Source organism: Lissotriton helveticus, chromosome 1_1 (genome assembly GCF_964261635.1).
Source record: "Lissotriton helveticus chromosome 1_1, aLisHel1.1, whole genome shotgun sequence".
Taxonomy (NCBI): domain Eukaryota; kingdom Metazoa; phylum Chordata; class Amphibia; order Caudata; family Salamandridae; genus Lissotriton; species Lissotriton helveticus.
The window spans coordinates 1471198054-1471220339 of NC_136057.1; positions in this window are offsets into that span (position 1 = coordinate 1471198054).

Consider the following 22286-nt stretch of genomic DNA (forward strand, 5'->3'; position numbering starts at 1 on the left):
CCTAGCCTCCATGCAAACTGTACGTCCAGGCAGCAGCAGTCCGGGTCTCCCCTTCGCACCAGAGCCTTCCGCAACCCAGTCCGTCCCAGGGCATGGCTCCCACTCGACTCTCTCTGCTGTAGTGGTGGTCAAGGCAAGCATGCACCCAGAATTCAGCTAATTATGCCAGGGTGGACCGGTGAGCGTCGATTACAACAATGTCCTTCAGCTAGGCTGTCCCAGCTCTCTCCTGGAATGGCTAGACAGATCCAATTCTAGCTCCAGCGGAAGCTGCGTGGTGTTCGAGTTGGCAAGCGTTCTGGCGGCACTAGGTCGCAATAGACCCCTGCAGTCGTAACACCGAGAACTGCGTGTGTGCTCCGCAGTCCCCGTCTTCACCAGTACTGCGCCCAGCCGCACCCGCAAGCCTGTCTCTCAGTCTCCCAGTGGCCCGAGCACCCCCAGCGCAATGGTGCAGGGCAGCGGGTCCCTAGACGTCAATGACAGGCCGAGTCCCTTGCCTGAAGAAAAGCACTTTCCCTCTGTTGCTGCGTGCGGCAACCGCCAGACCCTCTTCACCGCCTGTTAGGGCCCAAACTCCTCAGTAGGTAGGTCTCTGGTCACCTCCACTGCACAGACGTTACGCTCCGGGTCTCTGAGCAGCCCTAGGTCCCGGAGACGTGGCCTTTTGAGTTAATCAGTCCATGTGGGACTCAGCCAGTGTGTCCCCAACAGGCCTCGATGTCACCACAACTAGCCTGCCCCCACAATTGCACAGTCCCCAAGCCTCCCCGGCCAGAGCGTGATGGTCCACAAGACCCAGGCAGCACACACACCCCGCCTCTGGGGATATTTTCAGCCCCGCTCCGTGAATGTGAGAGCACGCGTTGGCGCTAGGGCCAGCCTGCAACGCCCCAGAGCCTCCCCGCAGCTGCCTCCGCTCATCAGCATCCTCTTCTCTGACAGTGAGGAGCTTATCTATACCTTTGTCTGCAAAGAAGAGGCACAAGATTGCTGCCCACTGCTCCCAGGGTACCTTCTGTACTTTGCAGGCCCTTTCCAGTGCAGTGATCCATTTGTGGATGTCATACCCAGTCTGATAGGGAGGGACAATCTTGTTTAGGTTTCTATGGTCATAAGACCTATCCCTACCACTAGGGATATTGCTGCCACCAGGGGATTCTATCCCCATTTTCTTTTTCTCTCTTTCAAGAGCTAGGGTCTCTTTCTCCAAGGCAATCTCTTGCCTCTTGATCCTGCGCTTGACTTCTCTCATTCTAGCTTCATGTTCCCTCTTCTCAGGAGAAGTTATTCTCCTATGAGATGAGGCAGAGGACCCTATTGATGACCCCGAATGGTTAGATTCCACTGAAGGTGATCTTGGCCTTCTAGGTACACCATTAGGCCAACGTGGGGGGATGGAGGGAGGCCCATTTTGGCCCACTTCATCTCCAGGTAGCCCTGTTTCTCCCAGGTTGGGTCCATTGACCACATCCTGATCTGCATCCTCATCTTCCTCAGAGTCCTGGTGGGGTACTCCACTGGGATCCTCAGCAGTTGATGGTTGCACCCCATCCCCATTACCCAGTCTTTCTGGGTCTGGTGCTTTTTTAAGTCATCTGCCACTAAGATATCTATCAGGTGTTGGGTGGTGGGACTTTGTCCTTGCTTTAATTTTCTTATGGCACACAAACCCCTTAACTCCTGGAAGGAGAATGTGTCATATTTAGATGTCTGCACTTGGCTGACAGCTGGCAGAGATGCACTAGCTCCTGCCCTTAAAGCCATGACTAGTGAGGTGTGGTGTGCACCTACCTACACTACTTGGTTTCCTACTACAACCTCTCTAGGAGTTGTAGTCAGGGTGTCCTAAGCCCTTAACACCCACAACTTCTAAGTTCAGTAGAACTGTATTATAAGCTTGATTTATATGTACCTACTGGTACCTTAGTGTGATTTTTCAACGATATTCTGAAGATTATTTGGTAAAACAATGCAAGCTGTAATCCCACACGCTGCACACCAATGTGAGAAGTTGCCTGGTATATGATGTCCACTATTCTAGTGGGCACCTTGCACCAGTCCAAACAACCCTTATTGATGGTAGGTTGTAAAGTCAACCTTATAGAAAGCTATCCTAGTGGAGAGCAGCCTTCGGGCTAAGACTTGGAGACGAGTTAAGCAAGTTGTTTTACCATTTATAATCTCTTGAGTACCAAATGAAAGCACACCACACAAGGTATATATCAAATATATATGTATTTATTCTAAACACAACCCCTCTGCACTCTTTATGAGGTCAGAGGTAAAAGTACAATACAAGGAACTTAATTAGCATACGATAAGTTGCACAGTATACGTTATGCCCTAGGGGCCTCACAAATCATGTACTAAAATAGTGGTATAAGAACCACGTGAGAGTTAGAAAGCAGGCCTAGGGCCTGTAGAACAGCTGGGGCTACCTACAATCACCTAAGGTTAGGATGCAGGAGGCCCACGAGGGACGCGTGCAGTGTCTAAATACAGCCGCGGATCACCAATGACTTTCTATGGAGAACGAACAAGTTACAATTTTAAAGATTAAGGGCATTTCTAGGTGAACTACGATGGAACCCTTTTAGACTAGGACACTTCGAGAGTCAAGACCCACGGGAGCACTAGAGTAGTCGTGTTACCTCACCCAGGGAAGCCGGGTGCATGGGTGTCTTTTGGTGTCAGGTTTCGTCGTCGATTCCAATGGAGAGCTGCGAAGAAATGCTTCAGGCGACCAGAGGAAAAGTGTCCGGGTGGATCGGAGATGTGAAGAACCTGAAAGCAGAGGAGACAGAGTCTGGGTCACTAGCCAGTGACCAGGAAGGCGAGGAGAAGATGCCAGCCAATGTCGGGTGATTTCAGGTGAAAGAGGTGAAGCTTGACTCTTCAGCCACGAGGACCAGGAGGCATCGACGACAAACAGGAGCTGGATTCGAGCTGACCCATGAAGCATCTAGTTGACTGCGGTGTCGGAATTCAGATTGGACCCAACAAGCCTTGGCAAACACAACCCACGCAAGATGACAAGATTGGCTTTGGTGCAGACCAGCAAGGTCTGAGGGACTCCACTTTTGGAGAGGAGTGGGAGCACGTCTGGAGCAACCAGGAAAGCTCACTAAATCAAAGATGGCCCTTTGTGGGGGCACTCTAGCCAACGGACTAGGAACCGCGAAGGGGCCTCGAGTGGAAATGCACAAAGGGAACCCACGGGATACTCGTGGAGTGTAGGCCTCTGAGCTTCGGTGCAAAAGGTGCTCGAGGCAGGGGCTTCAAATACCCCAATGCACAACTTCAGGATACCTCGGGAAGTAGGTGCAGTTGCAAAGAAGTTGAAGTCCATGTCCTGTGTCGCAGATTCTTCAGGATCTGGCGGGAGCCTCGAAAATGCAGACCGGCAAAGATGCAGTTGGTGCCTGTTTGAACAGGGTGGCCACTCCTTGTCCACAAGGGAGATTTCTTCCGTCTTCCAGTCGAAATGGAATGCCGAAGGTCCAAGATATATGCTGCAGAGTTTCGTCCAGGGTAATCTAAAGTCCTACGGTTCTATACTTATAGTAAGTTTAGGGGTTGGACTAACTCTAAGGTCCCTTCTATGGGTGGACCTGGGGAGGGGGTGGTTACACCCCTTCCCCTTTGTCCAGGTTCGCTCTAGAGCCAGCAACCGGTTTGAACTGGGAAATGCATGGAGCACCTTGTGTGTCCCAGGCAGTGTCTGAAAAGCATTCACTGAATGCAACCCACCCTGCCCCAATACACTAAAGCCTGCCTGGGGAGGTGCCAGCACCTCCCTGGACAGGAAACCTATTGTCCAGACCTACCCTGCCGGAGTTTCGTCCAGCAGCAGGAGGGTAGACTTGTGTCTGTGGCAGCAGCATCGATTTTGTGAGGCTGGGGCTCTATTTAACTTTAACCAGGTTAACCAGTAACTACATGTCTTCTCCCTCTAGAAGGGTGGAATGCTAACCCCGCCGCCAGAACTGGCGGGGGGGTAGTATTCCAAAGTGTTTGACACCGTACACAACATGTTTTGATAAAGCCAAACCAAAGTTAGCATTAACCGCGAGAATGATAATGCACTTAAGAGTATATGGTATGGCTATATCATAGAACAGCTATAAGGAGATGGTTCCTAAAGCTGCAGAGGGGCTCAGCTCATGCTAGGGCACCCTCTCACACAAAACCAAGCACTCTGCCTCCAGGATTGTCAAGGCCTGCCATAGAAGTGACTTATAGGTTACTTACAGCCAGATTCATCAATGCAACATTCTGCGAATTCTAAATAGTGAAATTTACCGAATCGCAATTTAGAATTCGCAGAATGGCATTCATGAAGAAATATGCGCAAAAATGTGAATCGCAATCGGCCGCAATTGCCGATTGCGATTTAGCCCCAATCGCATAATATTCTCAGAATCGGCCGATTTCTTGGTTGAAATTGCGATTTCGCAATTACCGAAATCGCAATTTGCGATCTCTCTAATTGCGAGATCGCAAAAACTGGAAGTCGCATTTCGAGCCCAATGATGACATCACAACCAGGAAGTAGGCTGTTCCCTCCCTCATTCAGACCACTGAGCCTGAAAGTGGAAGCAGGACTGTGAAGAGCTCCACTACAGTGAAATTTCAGCAGCACAGCAGGACATCCACAACCTCCAAAATGTCACAGGAAGCAGCAGGGAGCAGTGGCCATGAGAGGAAGAGGAAAATTAAGTTCTCTGAACAAGAACTTGAGTACCTAATTGAGGGGGTCTGTAAGGACCATGCACGCCTGTTTGGCAAGGACTCCAGGAGGGTGCCAGAGGCTGACAAGCGCCGCATCTGGCTGCGCATCCGCGCCAAGGTAAATTCGGTCGGGGTGACGCAGCGGTCAATTGAAGATTTGAAAAAGAGGTGGTACGACCTCAGAGGGCGTGCCAAGGAGCAAATTGCGGAGAGGCTGGGGGAGCGACTTGCCACCGGTGGAGGAGACCCCACTGCCACACCCAACACCCCACTGGAGGACCTCGTGGAGGACACCCTGACTCCTGAAGCCTGCGTGGGGGTCACACAGCTGGACTCGTCCCGACCCACCCAACAATCCAAAGGTAAGTGCCATGTGACTGCGAGCCCGTCCCCTAACAATGCCCATGACCCCTGAGCTAGCAAATTGACAACCCCAGTAATGCAGGCCATGCACACCTGAAATGCCTTATTGCATTGTGGGAGTTGTAGTGTAATAAACATTCCCAGATAGCCCAACACAGGCAGACCTGTAAATTCAAAGTAATTCCTAAAGCCAGTCAGGGACAGCAGGCCTGCATGCATGTAGCAACATCTCATGTGCAAGCTACATATCATTATTCATGCACCCATTTACATCACAGGTGCAGCAGAACAGGCCAGCACCGACAGCGAGGCCCTACATATTGATGAGCACCAGGAGGACACCGAGGGTGAGGGCCAACCTGAACCAGGCACATCTCAGCCACCTGCAGCAGTACCATCACCACGCCCCCATGTGGGCAGGGCCAACCCTGCAGCCACAGGTGCCCAGCAACCACCCCCACCGACACCCACGGCAGTGGTACAGGCCACCCCCCCCCCCCCCCCCCCAGCTGCCAGGAGGCAGACGAGACGCTCAGCCGCCATCAGGTCGCAGTCCAGCGGACTGTCGCGCCAGCTGCGTGACATCTCAACACGCGCGGGCAGGGCTGTCCATGCACGTGATCCTGGCCTGGCAATTGAACGCCGCATGCTTGCGGTACACCTGACGCAGGCGCGTCACCTGGCTGCCATACATCTGCAGCTCACCAATACCGCGCAGCATGTTGGACAGCTGACCGCAGCTGTGCGAGAGAACAACCAGATCCTGGTCTCTCAGCAGGACATCACCCGGCGGCGCCACCGCCAGCTGCTGACCCGCCTGTCAGCCTACACCAGGTCAAATCATATAATCGGCAACGCAACATCTCAGCTTTCCTGCCGGTCCCTTGCAATGCAGGTTCAAATGGTTCAGTGTTGCCAAGACGTTGCAAGGGCACTTGATCAGGTGACAGCAGCTGTGCTCAGTATGCAGCCAACTGCCCATGTTGCACCAGGGGGTGGTGATGATGTCAGCGAGGGCACGTCAAGCCACAGCAGCATGTCCTTGCCGCCGGTGACAGAACCCGCCGCAGCAGCAGGCCCACTGCAGCATCACGGGCCAACACAGCAAATGAGGAGAGGGAGAGGCGACTGGGTGTGATAGAGCGTGCAGGTCACCCGACCAACAAATTCACCATACACGTATCGGGCCCATATGTTTCAATTAACCATATTTATTAACCGGGTAACCTTACACCCTACTACCAGTATCCCTTGTTCCCTCCTATTGATTCCTACTGTACCCGACTTACCAATCCACCGTTACGGGTACCTATGATCACAATGGATCAGGGAGCTAGCTGTAAAAGAAAGGCAGATACAAAATACCAACTATTGAAGTTTTCTTTATACTCTTATAATGACCACAGACTCAGGAAAAGTTTTAAAACCTTTATCTAAGGTTATTCAAGTTCTGAAAGCATTAGGTTTACAGCAATTAAGCTATCAATAACCAAGATTACAAAGAGCACATATCCATATAGGAAATAAATCAAGCCAACCATTTGTGAGTCTAAAGGAAGGTAAGAACAGGGAACATGCTAAATAGCCGTTTCAAATTTTAGACTTTTAGGAAGTGTCTAAAGGACAGGAAAAATAAGGAACATACTCGAATAACAATCAATAATGTAGGACCTTTTTCATTTAGTAGTTTGCGGAATGTATGGAAATTCAAATATGCAGGAGTATGACTTTATTAAAGCAAATAGAGAAAAATAGAAAATGCAGAGTAGACTTTTCAGCATTATATTTACCTAGTATGGTGTGAAGACCAACCCTGGCCACGGGTCAGTTAAGGACAGGAGAAACCCCACGGACGGACAGTCGCCAGTAGGCCAGTAAGTGCAGAATGGACACCCCAGGACAGGACAGGAAACCCAGGTTAGGATCAGGACAGGACCACCAAGGTAAGACCAGCACCCGCAGTTCGGAAGCAACACCTGCGCTCCACCCTCTCTGCAGCTATCAGTCAGAACCCCGAATGGGTTATCGAATTCTCCATCAAAGTGCTCCGCCAGCACTTAGGTTTCAGAACAAACCCCCTTGGGTCTATGGAAATTACGGACAGAGTGCTCCGCAGCTCTCTGTATCAGTCACCTATTGAGTGCGTTGGGTCAGTGACAGGTCAGCTATTCGGACAAGTCAGACAATTTCTCTAGCTAAACCTAGGCTAGTTATACTGTTTTCGGGTCAGTGTACCACCCCCCAAATGTTGCAAGTGTCAGAATCCCCAATTTCGATTGGTCCCCAAGTAGGATAGGTCAACACACCAATCACATTTCATTTCTACAAGACTTAATTAGCATACTCTGGGACTGCCTATTGAATTTGGGGTTTCCATGACCTAAGTTTCTATATTACAATAGCGCATCTATGAATTATGATACATTGAGAACAGTTCAGCTTCTTCTGCTAGGCGAAGGTGCATCTTCCCAGGCACATCTTGGCTAGGACTTCGGGTTGGCAAGGTTTCAATGCCACTGGCAGAAGACTGTCATGCGCAGAAAGGCTGTTCAATATGGAATCACAAGTGTTCCTCAGGCCCCATAGAATGCGATACATGAAAAGTAAGCGAAAACAATTTAGAAATACAAAAAATGAATACACTGTATAACATGAATAGCTACTCTATACCCCTTACTTTATAATAACTATAGCATTAGGATAAGTGCGGAACAAACAACTTTGCGAAAGTAGCTTTGCAAGCACGGAGCATATGAGAAAACAAAGCGGCCATTTTAGCTATATTGCGCATGAGCAAACATTTCCCACCAGAACTGCGATTACGTCACGTCACGTGAGTGTGACCAACGCATGCGCAGACTAAATTCCCGCGAAGCAGCGGCCATCTTTAGTGGCAAGCTTTATTACGTTTTAGTAAACACATAGGCAAGCGTCTCTGGGACACCCAAATGTCAGAATAACGGGGAAATTAGTAAGACAAACATATTGGATTAATCTATTATGGTTATTCGAGGTTCATGAGTACAAGCAAGTCGCGTAACGTGCGAATCCTTGCTCCATCAATCCCCTCTTTGATGATATTTACTATCATCACAAAACCAATGGAATCAGATGCCAACTTTTTTTTTTATTTGTTTTTCACATTTTGCCCAATTCAATCTCTTCCAACATTCGATTCAATTTCTCTTTCGTTTCTTTGTTAGGGTGAGAATTTTTCACCCTTTTATAAATCTGATTATTCAGTTCCTCTAATTCAAGTTCATCCACATTCCGTTTCACTCCTCTCTTGTTCACAGTATATTTCTTTTGGTGTTTGCGACATTTGCAACAGACAAATATAAGGAATATGACAAAACCTATTCCTGCAATTGGCATCAGTACCTTAAACAAAAAACCTTTACCTAAATTGGAAAACCAATGACCTACAGCGGAAAGCCCATCAGTAAGTCTCTTCCAGGCACTATCAACCTCCAGTGGTTTGAGTTCCTTTTCCAAATTTGTAATGTTCCTTACATACCTTTTGATTTCCACACTTTTGTCAGGTATGTAAGTGCAACAATGTTGCGCTTTCAACATTCTACAGACTCCGCCCTCTTTTGCCAATAGAGTGTCAAGAGCAAGCCTGTTTTGTAAAACCATAGATCTGATCGCACCCATTTTGGTATTGATCATCAGAAATCCACTAGCAGTATCAGTAGATAACCGATCCACTACTGTTGACAATTTGTAAATTCTGTGTGTGTTCAGAACCACTCCCACTGCAGGTATCAATGCACTAAATATACTACCCACTATTTCCCCTATGCTTTCTCTTCTACTACGCACTAAACCGTTAGTGTTTTCACTGCTTCCAGCAATTTCATTCACATGGTATATTTTCGGGAAGACAATTCCGAAATAGCAGCTTCCATACCAGTGATCCGGCAGTTTGAAATAAGCCTTGTTTCCACATATGTAATAAATTCCGGGAAACACAGGTTCTGACCCATTTTTGAAACCCCATCCTCCTATTACCTTATAATTGTGCTCACATTGACTGGCCTTGTTCAGGTGTATACTGGATTTGACTTTTGGACGTTTCAATTTCTGTGTCCTGAACACATTAGTCTATTTCTATCTGATCCTGTTCAAGCACTTCGAACCTTTGATTTTCTTCCGCTTGAACCTTCGCCCTGATTCTTATCTGTTCCTTTTCAGTTTCAGGAGTTCTTGGAGGTGTGTCGATAACCTGTTCTGTCCCTATATGATCGCCTTCCTCATCAGATTTGACATGGATTTCGATAATCTGATTTCCTTCTTCTATTCTTGCCTCTTCCTCACTATCCCACTCTCTGTCTGAGTATCTTCGGCTTCTGGTTCTTATTGGATCGAATTTCAGGTCTATTACTGGGATCCATTCATCTTGACTGGTGCTCAGTTGTTCGTCATCAGCTACTTCAGGACCAACGTCTGGAGACCCCTCAGCTGGACAACCTTCAGCGTCAGTTTCTTCGTCTTCGGTTACCTTTTTCGTATGGCTGGCATGGATCCACTTTGGCACACCGGCACACTTCACCGCTGTTGTGGTTACCAGAATCACTTGTCTTGGTTTTCCCCACTTCGGTGCAAGGCAACTTGAACGGGTGTGTTTCTTGAGTACCACCCAATCACCTGGATTCAGATTATGGACTGGAGTTGCTGGCCTGGCGACGGCGTCTTCCCCAATCTGATGAGAGATAGAACGCACTTGGTCACCCAGTTGCTTGCAGTACTCTAGTACCAAATCATCAGAAATGCTTATCAGTTTGTGTTCTGGTACCCATGCTTGTCGCATTACTCTTCCCATCAGGATCTCATGGGGACTCAGGCCTGTCTTTCGGTCTGGAATACTTCTGATTCCCATTAGGACAAGAGGTAAAGCCTCTATCCAGTTCATGCCAGTAGATTCACACATCTTTCCTAGTCTCGACTTGATAGTGCCATTCACTTGTTCCACCACTCCAGAAGCCTCTGGGCGATATGCACAGTGCAGTTTTTGAGTAATCTTGAAGGCTTCACAAATCTGACCTATTATTTCATTCTGGAAATGCCCACCTCTGTCTGATTCAATTGTGACTGGAAAACCGTACCTAGGTATTAGTTCTCGCAATAACAATTTGGCCACAGTGATGGCATCATTTTTCTTTGCCGGGTAAGCCTCTACCCATTTTGAAAACAGGCAAACAATGACAAGGACGTATCTCATTCCTCTACAAATGGGTAACTGAATGAAGTCAATTTGTAATCTTATAAAGGGACCTTCTGCTTTCCCAATTTTACCCAGTGAAACTACTGTTTTCTTCCCAGCATTGTATTGCTGACATGTCAAGCACCTCTGGCAGAGTGCCTCTGCTACCTTCCTGAACTTCGAGTTGAACCATGTCTGTTTGAAAACACGAACCATGGCATCCCTACCAATGTGTGCATCTCCATGTATTAACCGGGCCATAGGAGCAAGCAAGCTATCAGGCAATACAGGCATACCATCAGAGCAAACAACAACACCATCCTCGTACCTCTGTTGACAACCAAACTTCCTCCATCTTCTCTTTTCCTTTGGTCCTGCTGCATTCTGTAAATCTCTCAGTTCCTCCCAGGTTTGTACATTCTCAAACACCATAAGTTGGCAGCTGTTTCCGCTTCCCCCCAATTTGATATTGACAGACATTTGATGTCTTGCACAATGTTGGGCCAGTTGGTCAGCATATCGATTACTTGCTGTCACATTGTCATCGCCAGATTTGTGAGCAGCACACTTGACCACTGCCAATTCTTTTGGTAACTGGATTGCTTCCAGTAATACCTGTACCACTTTCCCATTTCTGATAGGAGTACCTGAAGAAGTCAGGAACTCTCTTTGCAGCCATAATTGGCCGAAGTCATGCACAACCCCGTAACCATATTGACTGTCAGTATATATGGTTACTCTTTTATTTTTCCCAACTTTACAGGCTCTTGCTAATGCAATCAAGTCGGCTACAGACTTTACTCCAAATGGATAGGATGCTTCTAAGGCACGTGATACTGTGACTACAGCATAGGCAGCACTTAAGCCTCCATTCTCGTGTCTCAGACATGAGCCATCTACAAACAGCTCGTAATCTTCTACCGGCAGGGGCATTTCCTTGATATCTGGGCGTGGTTTGGTACTAAACTCAGTCAGGTCAATGCAGTCATGCTCGACCTCTCCTTTTGCTTCTGCAATCAGTGAATCTGGTAATAGGGTAGCTGGATTCAGTATGTTGCACCGAGTAATGGTTACATTTGCTGCACCCACAAGGATCCTCTCATATTTAGTCAGCCGACTAGGTGTGAGATACTGGGGTTTAGTTCTGGTTAGTAAGATTACAACTGCATGTGGAACATACACAGTTACAGGATGTCCCATAATGATGGATTCACTCTGTTCAAGACTCATGCAAGTTGCAGCCACTGCTTTCAGACATCCGGGCAATCCAGCAGCCACTGGATCCAAGGTAGCAGAGAAGTATGCTACTGGACGTCTAGTCAAACCATGCTCTTGAGTTAAGACTGACAGTGCACAATTGTCTTGTGTATCACAAAACAGTGCGAATTCTTTTGAATAATCAGGCATTCCTAATGCGGGGGCTGTACATAGACATTCTCGTAATTTAGTAAATGCTGTCATGTTTTCCTCATTCCATTCCACTGGGTCCTTTGCTCCTTTCCTTGTCATTTTTATCAAAGGTCTTGCTAGGACTGCAAATCCCATAATCCATTGTCTGCAGTATCCTACAACTCCAAGGAACATTCTGATTTCTTTCTGAGTATTTGGTAATTGCATGTTTCGAATTATTCTAATTCTTTCTGAAGTAACTTTCCTGATACCTTTCTCTATCTGGTGCCCCAGATATTTTACTGAAGAGGTACAGAACTGTAGTTTGTCAGGCGATACTTTGTGTCCTCCTTCACCTAAGTGGTTCAGTAAGGCAATAGTGTCAACAACACAGTCTTTCTGACTTTTAGACGCCACCAAGAGGTCGTCTATATATTGCACCAAAACTGATTCTCCAGGTAAAACCAAGGATTCAAGGTACTTTTTCAGAATCTGATTGAAAATCGAGGGGCTTTCTGTATACCCCTGAGGGACGCGATTCCAGACGAACACGTGACTGTCGAATTCAAATGAGAATAGAAATTTGCTGTCTGGATGCAATGGGATTGAAAAGAATGCATGACATAAGTCAATAACAGTGAACCATTCAGCATCCCAGGGAATTTGATACAAGATCACTGCTGGGTTCGGAACAATAGGACAGCAAGGAACAACGATTTTATTTACCTTTCTTAGGTCCTGCACTACCCTGTACTTCCCAGTAGGTTTCTTGATTCCGATTATGGGCGAGTTACAAGGACTACTCAACACTTCTTGTATGATGTTTGCTTCTAGCAATCTTTTTATTTCAATGGCAACTCCTGCCTTCACTTCTGCACTCATTTTGTATGGTTTTGTATTTGGGTAAACTGCATCTTCCTTTATGGCTATTTTAATTGGGTCTACATTTGCCATTAATCCTACATCTTTTCCAGTAAAATCCCATACTTCTGGTTTCACTGTCTGTTGAAGTTCTTCAGGTAAGTCTTGTATTGTCAGTCTTTTAATTTCTGAGTCAGGTCTTATTAGCATTAATTTGTATATTCCATCTTCGTCTGGGGTTTGTATCTCGACGCCCTTTGGTGTGCAAAAGATGGTACAGTTAATTTTACACAACAAATCACGTCCCAATAGGTTTACAGGACTGGAATCACAGACAACAAATCTATGCATTTCTTTGAAATTCCCTATTGTAATCTCCATGGGCTCAGTAACTGGGGTACTAATCAATTGATTAGATACGCCCACTACTTGGATCGCTTCTCCCGAGAGGGGTAGGTTTGGAACGGCTGCTGTTCTTACAGTAGAACGGGTAGCCCCAGTATCCAACAGAAAGGTGACATCATTTCCTTCAACTTTTCCTTCAATGTATCGCCGTGACTGGTCTACCGGCAAGGAGGCGCCAAGTACGCACTCCTCGTCCTCCCCCCTCAGGCACCGTCAGTAAGGTTCATCACAGAGGAAGGTATCATTCAACAGAAATTGTGAAGTTGCTGCATTTCTATCCTCCTTTCCTCCCCATACCTCGATGTCTTCACCCTGCTGTGCTTTTCCCTTAAAATTCGGTCTAGGTGCACGGGGCAACTGATTCTGTTTTACCTGTTGCCGGGTCTTTCTTGGTTTTTCATTCTGCGTCTGTGGATTTAAATCATTAATTTGGGGGTTACCATTCTGTGCGTATGGACACTCGTCTCTCCAGTGCCCTATCTGTCCGCACCCGTGACAGGTAAATTTCTTTTTGGCTTCCTCTCGGCTCATTTTTATTTTGGGCTTCCCTCCATCCCCAGAACCTTGATTTTGGGTATTATTGTTCATTTTACTCAACTGCTTTTCCAGCTGTTCAGCTAATTTTACTTGTGCCCACATGACCTTTTCCTTTAAAGCCTTTCGCTTTTCAGCCATCTCATCCTCGCAATATTTGGCATATCTTAACACCTCGTCAATTTTCTTAGACTGCCAACAGATTTTATTGTCTTTGATCCATTGGCAAATTTCGGGTCTTAAACCTGATACAAACCTGTAAATGAAATGGGTCATGTCCTTCATCTCAATGTTATCTATGCCGCTGTACTTTTTGAACACCTGTAACAGTCGTTCATAATAGGAATGCACAGTTTCATCTCTATCCTGGGTAGTTCTATCTATCCGGGTCCAATCAGTTTCCTTTGCAGGCACTTTTCCCTTCAGATGCAACATTACTTGATTGTATTTTTTCATTACATCATCTGAAGGAGCCCCTGTGATAGGGTCCCTCGGGAATTCCTTACTAGGCCAATCAATAGCAATTTTACATTCTGTCCACAAATCTACAGTAACTACAATATCGAAAAACCCATCCAAATCTTTCCACAGGCATTTCTGAACCTTCACGAACCTCTCAACCTGTCGGTACCAATCTACAGGTTTCTCTCGCAATTTAGGGAAATAGTTTGTAAAGGACACAATATCCTGTCGGGACCATGGAACATGCACATACTTTCCACCTGGCACTTCTCGCATAGGATATAATTGCTCTGGCTTGTCAGCTTCTTTTAAAACAAACTCGGAAGTCATCTGTTTTGATCTAATCTCTTCCTTTTTCTTTGCCCATTTGGCTTTCCATTTTTCTAGTTCTCCCCATTTTTGCAACAGGTTCAACAACTCTCTGATCTGTACCTTTTTTCCTGACACATTCATATTTTCTAAATCCTTGTCTGAAAACTCTGCTCTGTATGGTTTTTGCAACGCTTTTGATTTCCCAATATCTATTCCCATACTAGCCGCGGTGTCCGTTAATTTCTCATGGAACACCCTGGTATTACGGGTAATACTCTTGCAGATAAACAGCAGTTCTTCCTCGCAAAAGGTATTTAATCTGTCTAACCCCACATTTCCAGCCATCAGTTCTTCTAATTCTATTCTCAATTTGTAAATATCTAATGGTTTTGACTGGGGATTTTGTTTTTCTAATTCTCAACTCCATCTCTCAATTTCATCATGAGTCACTACTGTAGCACTTCTAGTACCAGAAGCTGACTCTATCTGTACTTCTCCTGAACTGAAAGGAGTGTTCTTCTTTCTTGCACCCCTTTCTGGTTCTCTTATCGGTAAATCCATTAAGGAAATCACAGACTCGCATTCACTTTCTTGGTCATCTAAAATTAAAGGCTCTTTTCTCGGCTGCACTACAGCTGGGGTAATAACTGGAGTCTTTGAACACCCCTGTTTATCCCCGTACAATGGGACCACTGGTCCAATCGTTACTGGAATTGTCAAAGCTTCAGGACTTGTATTTAGTTGGGAAATTTTCTGAATTAATTCTGTTCTCTGTTTAGCTATAGCCTCTCACTCTCTTTCCTGCAGTACTCTTTCCAGGGTTGTTTCATGTACTATTTGCGGAGTCAAGGTTGGGGCATAAGACGGGGCAGTTGGATGCGTCATACTGCGTCCCTCACCATAATTAGGTCTCATGAACGGATTTCCTGTGCCTAAAGGTCTCGGCACCTCCTGATAAGGAGGTATTTGACAGCCGTCTCTTACACTCACTGGTCTTGGCCCCTCCTGATAAGGAGGTCTTTGGCAAGCATCCCCTACACTTGAGGATCTGGGTCCTTCATTATAAGGAGGTGGATTCTTCATTAACAAGTCCTCCAAATAATCGTCATCTGAATCCCCACTGGTCACCCAATGTTTGGTCTTCTCTGTCCTTTTCCCTCCCACGGGTTCTTCTAGTGCCATCATAGGGTACAGTCCTTCTACTATCATGTTCTGTCTCCATTGTTTCATTTTTTTCTCTCGGGTTTCTTGTTTCAATTTCGGATACCATTTGGTTAACCCCTTGTCCAGTCTAGGTTTGTCTCGCTCAAAAGGCTCTATCTCCCATTCCTCCAAGGCTTCGTACTGTGTCAATCTGGGTCTGGGATGCAAATCATTCATTCGGGTTCTCAAATTGAATAGAATCCTGCCATTAAATGTACCTTCTAATGGAAAGGCCAAAATCCCGTCATTCTTCGTGTATTCCACCCAATTTTCCAACCATACACACGAGTGGTACCCCTTATCAAACATCATGAAAGATGCAGGAGTATTAGGTGGCGGAATGACAACTCCTCGAGTTTTAATCGGTTTGTCTTTTTTAAAATAATTCTTTACTTTGTTTACAAGGGTCAATTTTCTCTTATTTCCGTACATAATGCTGGTGTTATGACCCTTCCACTGATCTTTCTCAAACCCTAAATGTCTTGGATCAGGTCTAGTCTCTGGCCTATACGTATGCCACATACGATTTTCTGCAAGCGACTTTGTTTACAAAATCACTCCCAATCCAAATGCGTCTTTTATTCTTCAACAACCAATCAACACGGTGGTTGCAAAATTTTCTGACCAGTAGGTGCGCGGCCTTTTTCGCGAGACAAGTTCTCACGCTTCTGCGCTCACCCCTCCTTTACAATACCAGCTCCGCTACACACCCGCTGTCTCTACCAATACCAGCGCGGCACAGAGTGACGTCAGAGCAGCTCCGCAACTGACTCCCTCCTTTACAAGATAACGGAAACTTGATTTCTTTCTTAAAGTGCAAGTGCTTTAGTTAATTTACGACGTAAAACATTCGCCACTGTACTCGAGTGTCTAGAAAGGAAAGATTTGTTTCACTGCAAGTAAACCTCTTCTGTCTACTTTTCATACACTACAGATAGATCTCTTCTGCCTACCCTTCACTCAAGCATTAGGGAACCTGCTACTTCTTTGACTCATCCACTCTGTCCCGGATATATACTAAGTCTAAAGTTTCACTAGCGAACCCTTTTGCTATCACCCAAGCTTAGACGAACCTACTACTCCTTCCGTGTGACCCTTACTAGGTTATATCACAATAGTAGTTTTGTCAGCGAACTCTTTGCTACCATTTATTCAAACATACATTCAGAAAACCCTAATTAGTGCTTCCAGTTCTGCCTAACCCGCACCAATTTTCCTCGAGCCACTGACCTCACCACGGCGTGGATTCTCCTCACCACCCGCTTATTCAATTCCCCGGGGATTCCAGACAAACATAAAACAATTACTAACGAGTTTTGTTAGAACATATATCAATATAGCAGCAAGAAAAACAATTTAAAACATTTCATAGCAATTTCAAAGCAAGTTCAAAACAGTACGATTGATCAATCTTTTAGCAGCAAGAAAAAATTGTTTTTAGCAGCATATAACCTACCTACCTATCTTAACTAGTCCTACCTAACTTTAACTAGTCCCTAACCATAGCTCTGCTACCAGAAAAATACTGATAGAGCGCGCATGTCACCCGACCAACAAATTCACCATACACGTATCGGGCCCATATATTTCAATTCACCATATTTATTAACCGGGTAACCTTACACCCTACTACCAGTATCCCTTGTTCCTTCCTATTGATTCCTACTGCACCCGACTTACCAATCCACCGTTACGGGTACCTATGATCACAATGGATCAGGGAGCTAGCTGTAAAAGAAAGGCAGATACAAAATACCAACTATTGAAGTTTTCTTTACACTCCTATAATGACCACAGACTCAGGAAAAGTTTTAAAACCTTTATCTAAGGTTATTCAAGTTCTGAAAGCATTAGGTTTACAGCAATTAAGCTATCAATAACCAAGATTACAAAGAGCACATATCCATATAGGAAATAAATCAAGCCAACCATTTGTGAGTCTAAAGGAAGGTAAGAACAGGGAACATGCTAAATAGCCGTTTCAAATTTTAGACTTTTAGGAAGTGTCTAAAGGACAGGAAAAATAAGGAACATACTTGAATAACAATCAATAATGTAGGACCTTTTTCATTTAGTAGTTTGCGGAAAGTATGGAAATTCAAATATGCAGGAGTATGACTTTATTAAAGCAAAGAGAGAAAAATAGAAAATGCAGAGTAGACTTTTCAGCATTATATTTACCTAGTATGGTGTGAAGACCAACCCTGGCCACGGGTCACTTAAGGACAGGAGAAACCCCACGGACGGACAGTCGCCAGTAGGCCAATAAGTGCAGAATGGACACCCCAGGACAGGACAGGAAACCCAGGTTAGGATCAGGACAGGACCACCAAGGTAAGACCAGCACCCACAGTTCGGAAGCAACGCCTGCGCTCCACCCTCTCTGCAGCTATCAGTCAGAACCCCGATTGGGTTATCGAATTCTCCATCAAAGTACTCCGCCAGCACTTAGGTTTCAGAACAAACCCCCTTGGGTCTATGGAAATTACGGACAGAGTGCTCCGCAGCTCTCTGTATCAGTCACCTATTGAGTGTGTTGGGTCAGTGACAGGTCAGCTATTCGGACAAGTCGGACAATTTCTCTAGCTAAACCTAGGCTAGTTATACTGTTTTCGGGTCAGTGTACCACCCCCCAAATGTTGCAAGTGTCAGAATCCCCAATTTCGATTGGTCCCCAAGTAGGATAGGTCAACACACCAATCACATTTCATTTCTACAAGACTTAATTAGCATACTCTGGGACCGCCTATTGAATTTGGGGTTCCCATGACCTAAGTTTCTATATTACAATAGCGCATCTATGAATTATGATACATTGAGAACAGTTTAGCTTCTTCTGCTAGGCGAACGTGCATCTTCCTAGGCACATCTTGGCTAGGACTTCGGGTTGGCAAGGTTTCAATGCCACTGGCAGAAGACTGTCATGCGCAGAAAGGCTCTTCAATATGGAATCACGAGTGTTCCTCAGGCCCCATAGAATGCGATACATGAAAAGTAAGCGAAAACAATTTAGAAATACAAAAAATGAATACACTGTATACCATGAATAGCTACTCTATACCCCTTACTTTATAATAACTATAGCATTAGGATAAGTGCGGAACAAACAACTTTGCGAAAGCAGCTTTGCAAGCACGGAGCATATGAGAAAACAAAGCGGCCATTTTAGCTATATTGCGCATGAGCAAACATTTCCCACCAGAACTGCGATTACGTCACGTCACGTGAGTGTGACCAACGCATGCGCAGACTAAATTCCCGCGAAGCAGCGGCCATCTTTAGTGGCAAGCATTATTACGTTTTAGTAAACACATAGGCAAGCGTCTCTGGGACACCCAAATGTCAGAATAACGGGGAAATTAGTAAATCAAACATATTGGATTAATCTAGTATGGTTATTCGAGGTTCATGAGTACAAGCAAGTCGCGTAACGTGCAAATCCTTGCTCCATCAGGTGCGTCTGGACGGAGGCGCCATTGACAATTTACACTCTGGCTGCAGGGCCATGCTGAATCTGCAAGCAAGCCCTCTACCCCAGCATGGGGACGTATGAAGCAATACTGTTCTCATGTGCACTCATGGACAAAAGAAAAACCACAATATTGTGAATGAACAATAAGAATTTATGGTTGAACGTAATCCCGACTCATGTCATTATTACATTTGTCATGCATGAGTGCAATGTTGGGTGAGGGGAGTGGGTGGACTAGAAAAAGTTATTAGTGATTTGGTTGCGGCATCTGTGTCCTTCAGCTGGATTTTCCCTGCGTGCATGACGCGCATGTGGAGGTGGGCGGTTGTCCCCTTCCGACTCACTGCCAGATATCTCAACAGGTATCCTGCGCTTGGTAGCAATGTTGTGTAGTATTGCACACACGGCAACAATGCGGCAGCAGACCTCAGGCTCGTATTTGAGGGCCCCACCAGTCTTATGCAGTATGCGGAAGCGGCTCAACAGCCCAAATGTCCTCTCAATGCAATTCCTAGTGCGGATGTGTGCTGCATTGTAACGCTGTTGCTGTGGTGTTGCAGGGTTGAGGTAAGGGGTGAGGAGGTACTCACGGAGACCATAGGCGCTGTCACCTGAATGAAAGGAGCAGAGGGTGAGTGCATGTTCTGCGCAGCTACATGATCACAGTGTATTATATGGGGGCATGTGTACTTACCTAGTAGGTGTCCTTCGCCAAAGTCTCCCCTGGCCAGTCGTGTGTGTATGCCGCTGTGCCGGAATATGGAGTCATGTGTGCTCCCCGGATATTGTGCCACTATGTCGGTGATGTAAGTCTTTGCGTTGCACACCATCTGGATATTGAGGGAGTGGTAGTTTTTGCGGTTGCGGTACATGTACTCCGTTTGTGCTGGTGGGCAGATGTGGATGTGGGTACAGTCAATGCATCCAATGACCTGTGGGAAGTGGGCAACGTTGTAGAACTGTAGCTTGGTGTCATTCAAGTCCTGTTGGGTGCTCGGGAATGAGATGTGGTGGTGAAGGCGGCTCAGCATTGCCTCAAGGAAACTCTTTAGGCAGCGGGACATGGTGCTCTGGGATATCCCCCCTGCAACAGCGACTATCCCCTGGAAGCTTCCGGAGGCCAGTAGGTGCAGGCAGCACAAGACCTGGACATGTTCCGTGCTGCAGCCTGGAGCCTGCGCCGCCTGACCACCATGTAGAGTCCTGGCATTGTGAGAGTCCTCATGCTACTACTGTGTTTCCTTAAGTGTGTTTGTTCAGGACTGCACCTGTAGCTCATTAGTTTTTTTTTTCCCCTTAATGGTTACCACCTGCTTTTGGTTCTCTTTAAATTGCGGCTCGCAAATAGCGATTTTTGGGTTTTTCGCTATTTGCGAGTTTTCATGAATAGCGTTTGCGGATATTTAGCGGAATCACTAAATAAATCGCAGAATCCATGGCTTCTCGCTATTTCCGAATCGCTATTGGGGTTCCTCCTAAATTCTGCGATTTATTTTGCGAATTCGCAATTTTTGTTTTTGCGAACTCGCAAATACAGTGTTTTTCACATGATGAATTGCTTTTCTGTAAATTGCGATCGCAATAGCTAATTCGCAGCTATTGCGATCGCAATTTTGCTTCATGAATCTGGCTGTATGTGTCTATATATAAGATATATATATATATACTATATCTAAGTAAGGGGTGCGCCCCCCAGGGGGAGCGTGCACTCCACCCTGAAATCTTACCTTTGTTTGTCTTTGTATGTCCCGCGTCGCAAGTCTTCCCTCATTTCAAATGGAAATTGTTGTTGGGCAGAACTCCGGTAACAGAGGGTTGGAGGGGGGAGGGAGGGAGGGGAATTAGATGGGGCCCATGCTTTGTCATGTTATGAGCAAACAGTTATTTTTAATCGTCCCAGGAGGGGGTTTATTCGTAGCGCTGAAATGCTTTAGCTGCAATGGAAGGCAAAAGTCTCCTCTGATAAAATCTAAAGCAAACAACAAGTCCTTTTCCTTTGGTTCGATTTCATAGAGCAGAGGGAGTTGCCTTCCACTGCAGATGAAATGACTTACTTTCTTTCAGTTTTAGCAGACATCCTGCCTCCCACTGCAGCTGAAGCATTTCAGCTATATGAATTTAACCTGGTCCTGGGATGGTTAGCTCTTAGCAGAAAGGAGACAACGTTTCTTTACAATTACGTAGGCAGGCACACAATGCCGCACAGGGCTAAAAGGGCTTCAAGTTGCCAAAAGAAAAATGCCAGCCAGCCATGTGTTGTTTAAACAGCCTGCAAATTACTTGTCTTGACATTAAATATGCTTATAAATGAAGAAGTATTTATTCCTTTGTAATGTTACTTTTCTGTCTTTCTTCCCTTTTATTGTCAGTCATGGATCATTCAAACAGCCCTAGAACATAATTAAAAATGCTTTCTATTTATATGTGCTGTTCAAAGTATGCACAGACAAGTGCTGACAATACAGCTTTAGGTGACTGCTTATTTTTGTACCGCCTGGGACATCAAAATAATGAGCTGGCAACCCTAATTATAAAACTATACGTTTTTTGCAAGATCAGCACATTTATTTCCTCCACCCTGAACCCTGGTTAATACCATAATAGCAATAGTTTAACATATCTGAAACCCTACACTGGGATGTATGATTAAACAACTACTACTCAAAGACCGAATGCCTAAACCACGAAGGCTAAACCACTAACAAAGACAAACCACTACATTCTTAGCCACGACTTCCTTAACCACGAAAAATAATTTTTTGCCACATTACCCAAATATACAACTATGTTCTTAAATCAACGTATGTCTTTTTTAATAAACAATTTTAAGTTAATAATGTTTAAATGAACAAATTATCAATGTAATAATCTTTTTTTTAGAAATATGGATGAACTTACAAAAAGACGGTATTAAACACTTGAAAACAATAAAATATAAGTCCTTCATATGTTTTTACATAGTAGATTTTTTTATGATTTAAAAATACATTTTGATGGCCTTCCTGAGTGCCTTCGGCTTCTGCCTCATTAGCCAGGGCTGGCAGGGGCTATTTGACACTAGCTCCCTCTGAAACGGAATATTCTTGATAATTATTTCATGTTGATTTCCATCTACCTTACTGTCTTCGTTGGTTTTGCCACTGACAGGCAGACAAGTAATTACAACTGGAATGGAGGTCGACTCCTTAACCTCTCCTCTCCCTTTAGAAAACTCTCAATATCCTGTATTTTTAAGTTTCTCAGTGGGGAATCTTTACTTCTCGCCACTTGGTTCCTGTGCTGCTGTTCGCTTGTCCATGCCACTTCCCTCTAAACCACAATTCAGCTGAACAAAGAAAGATGCAT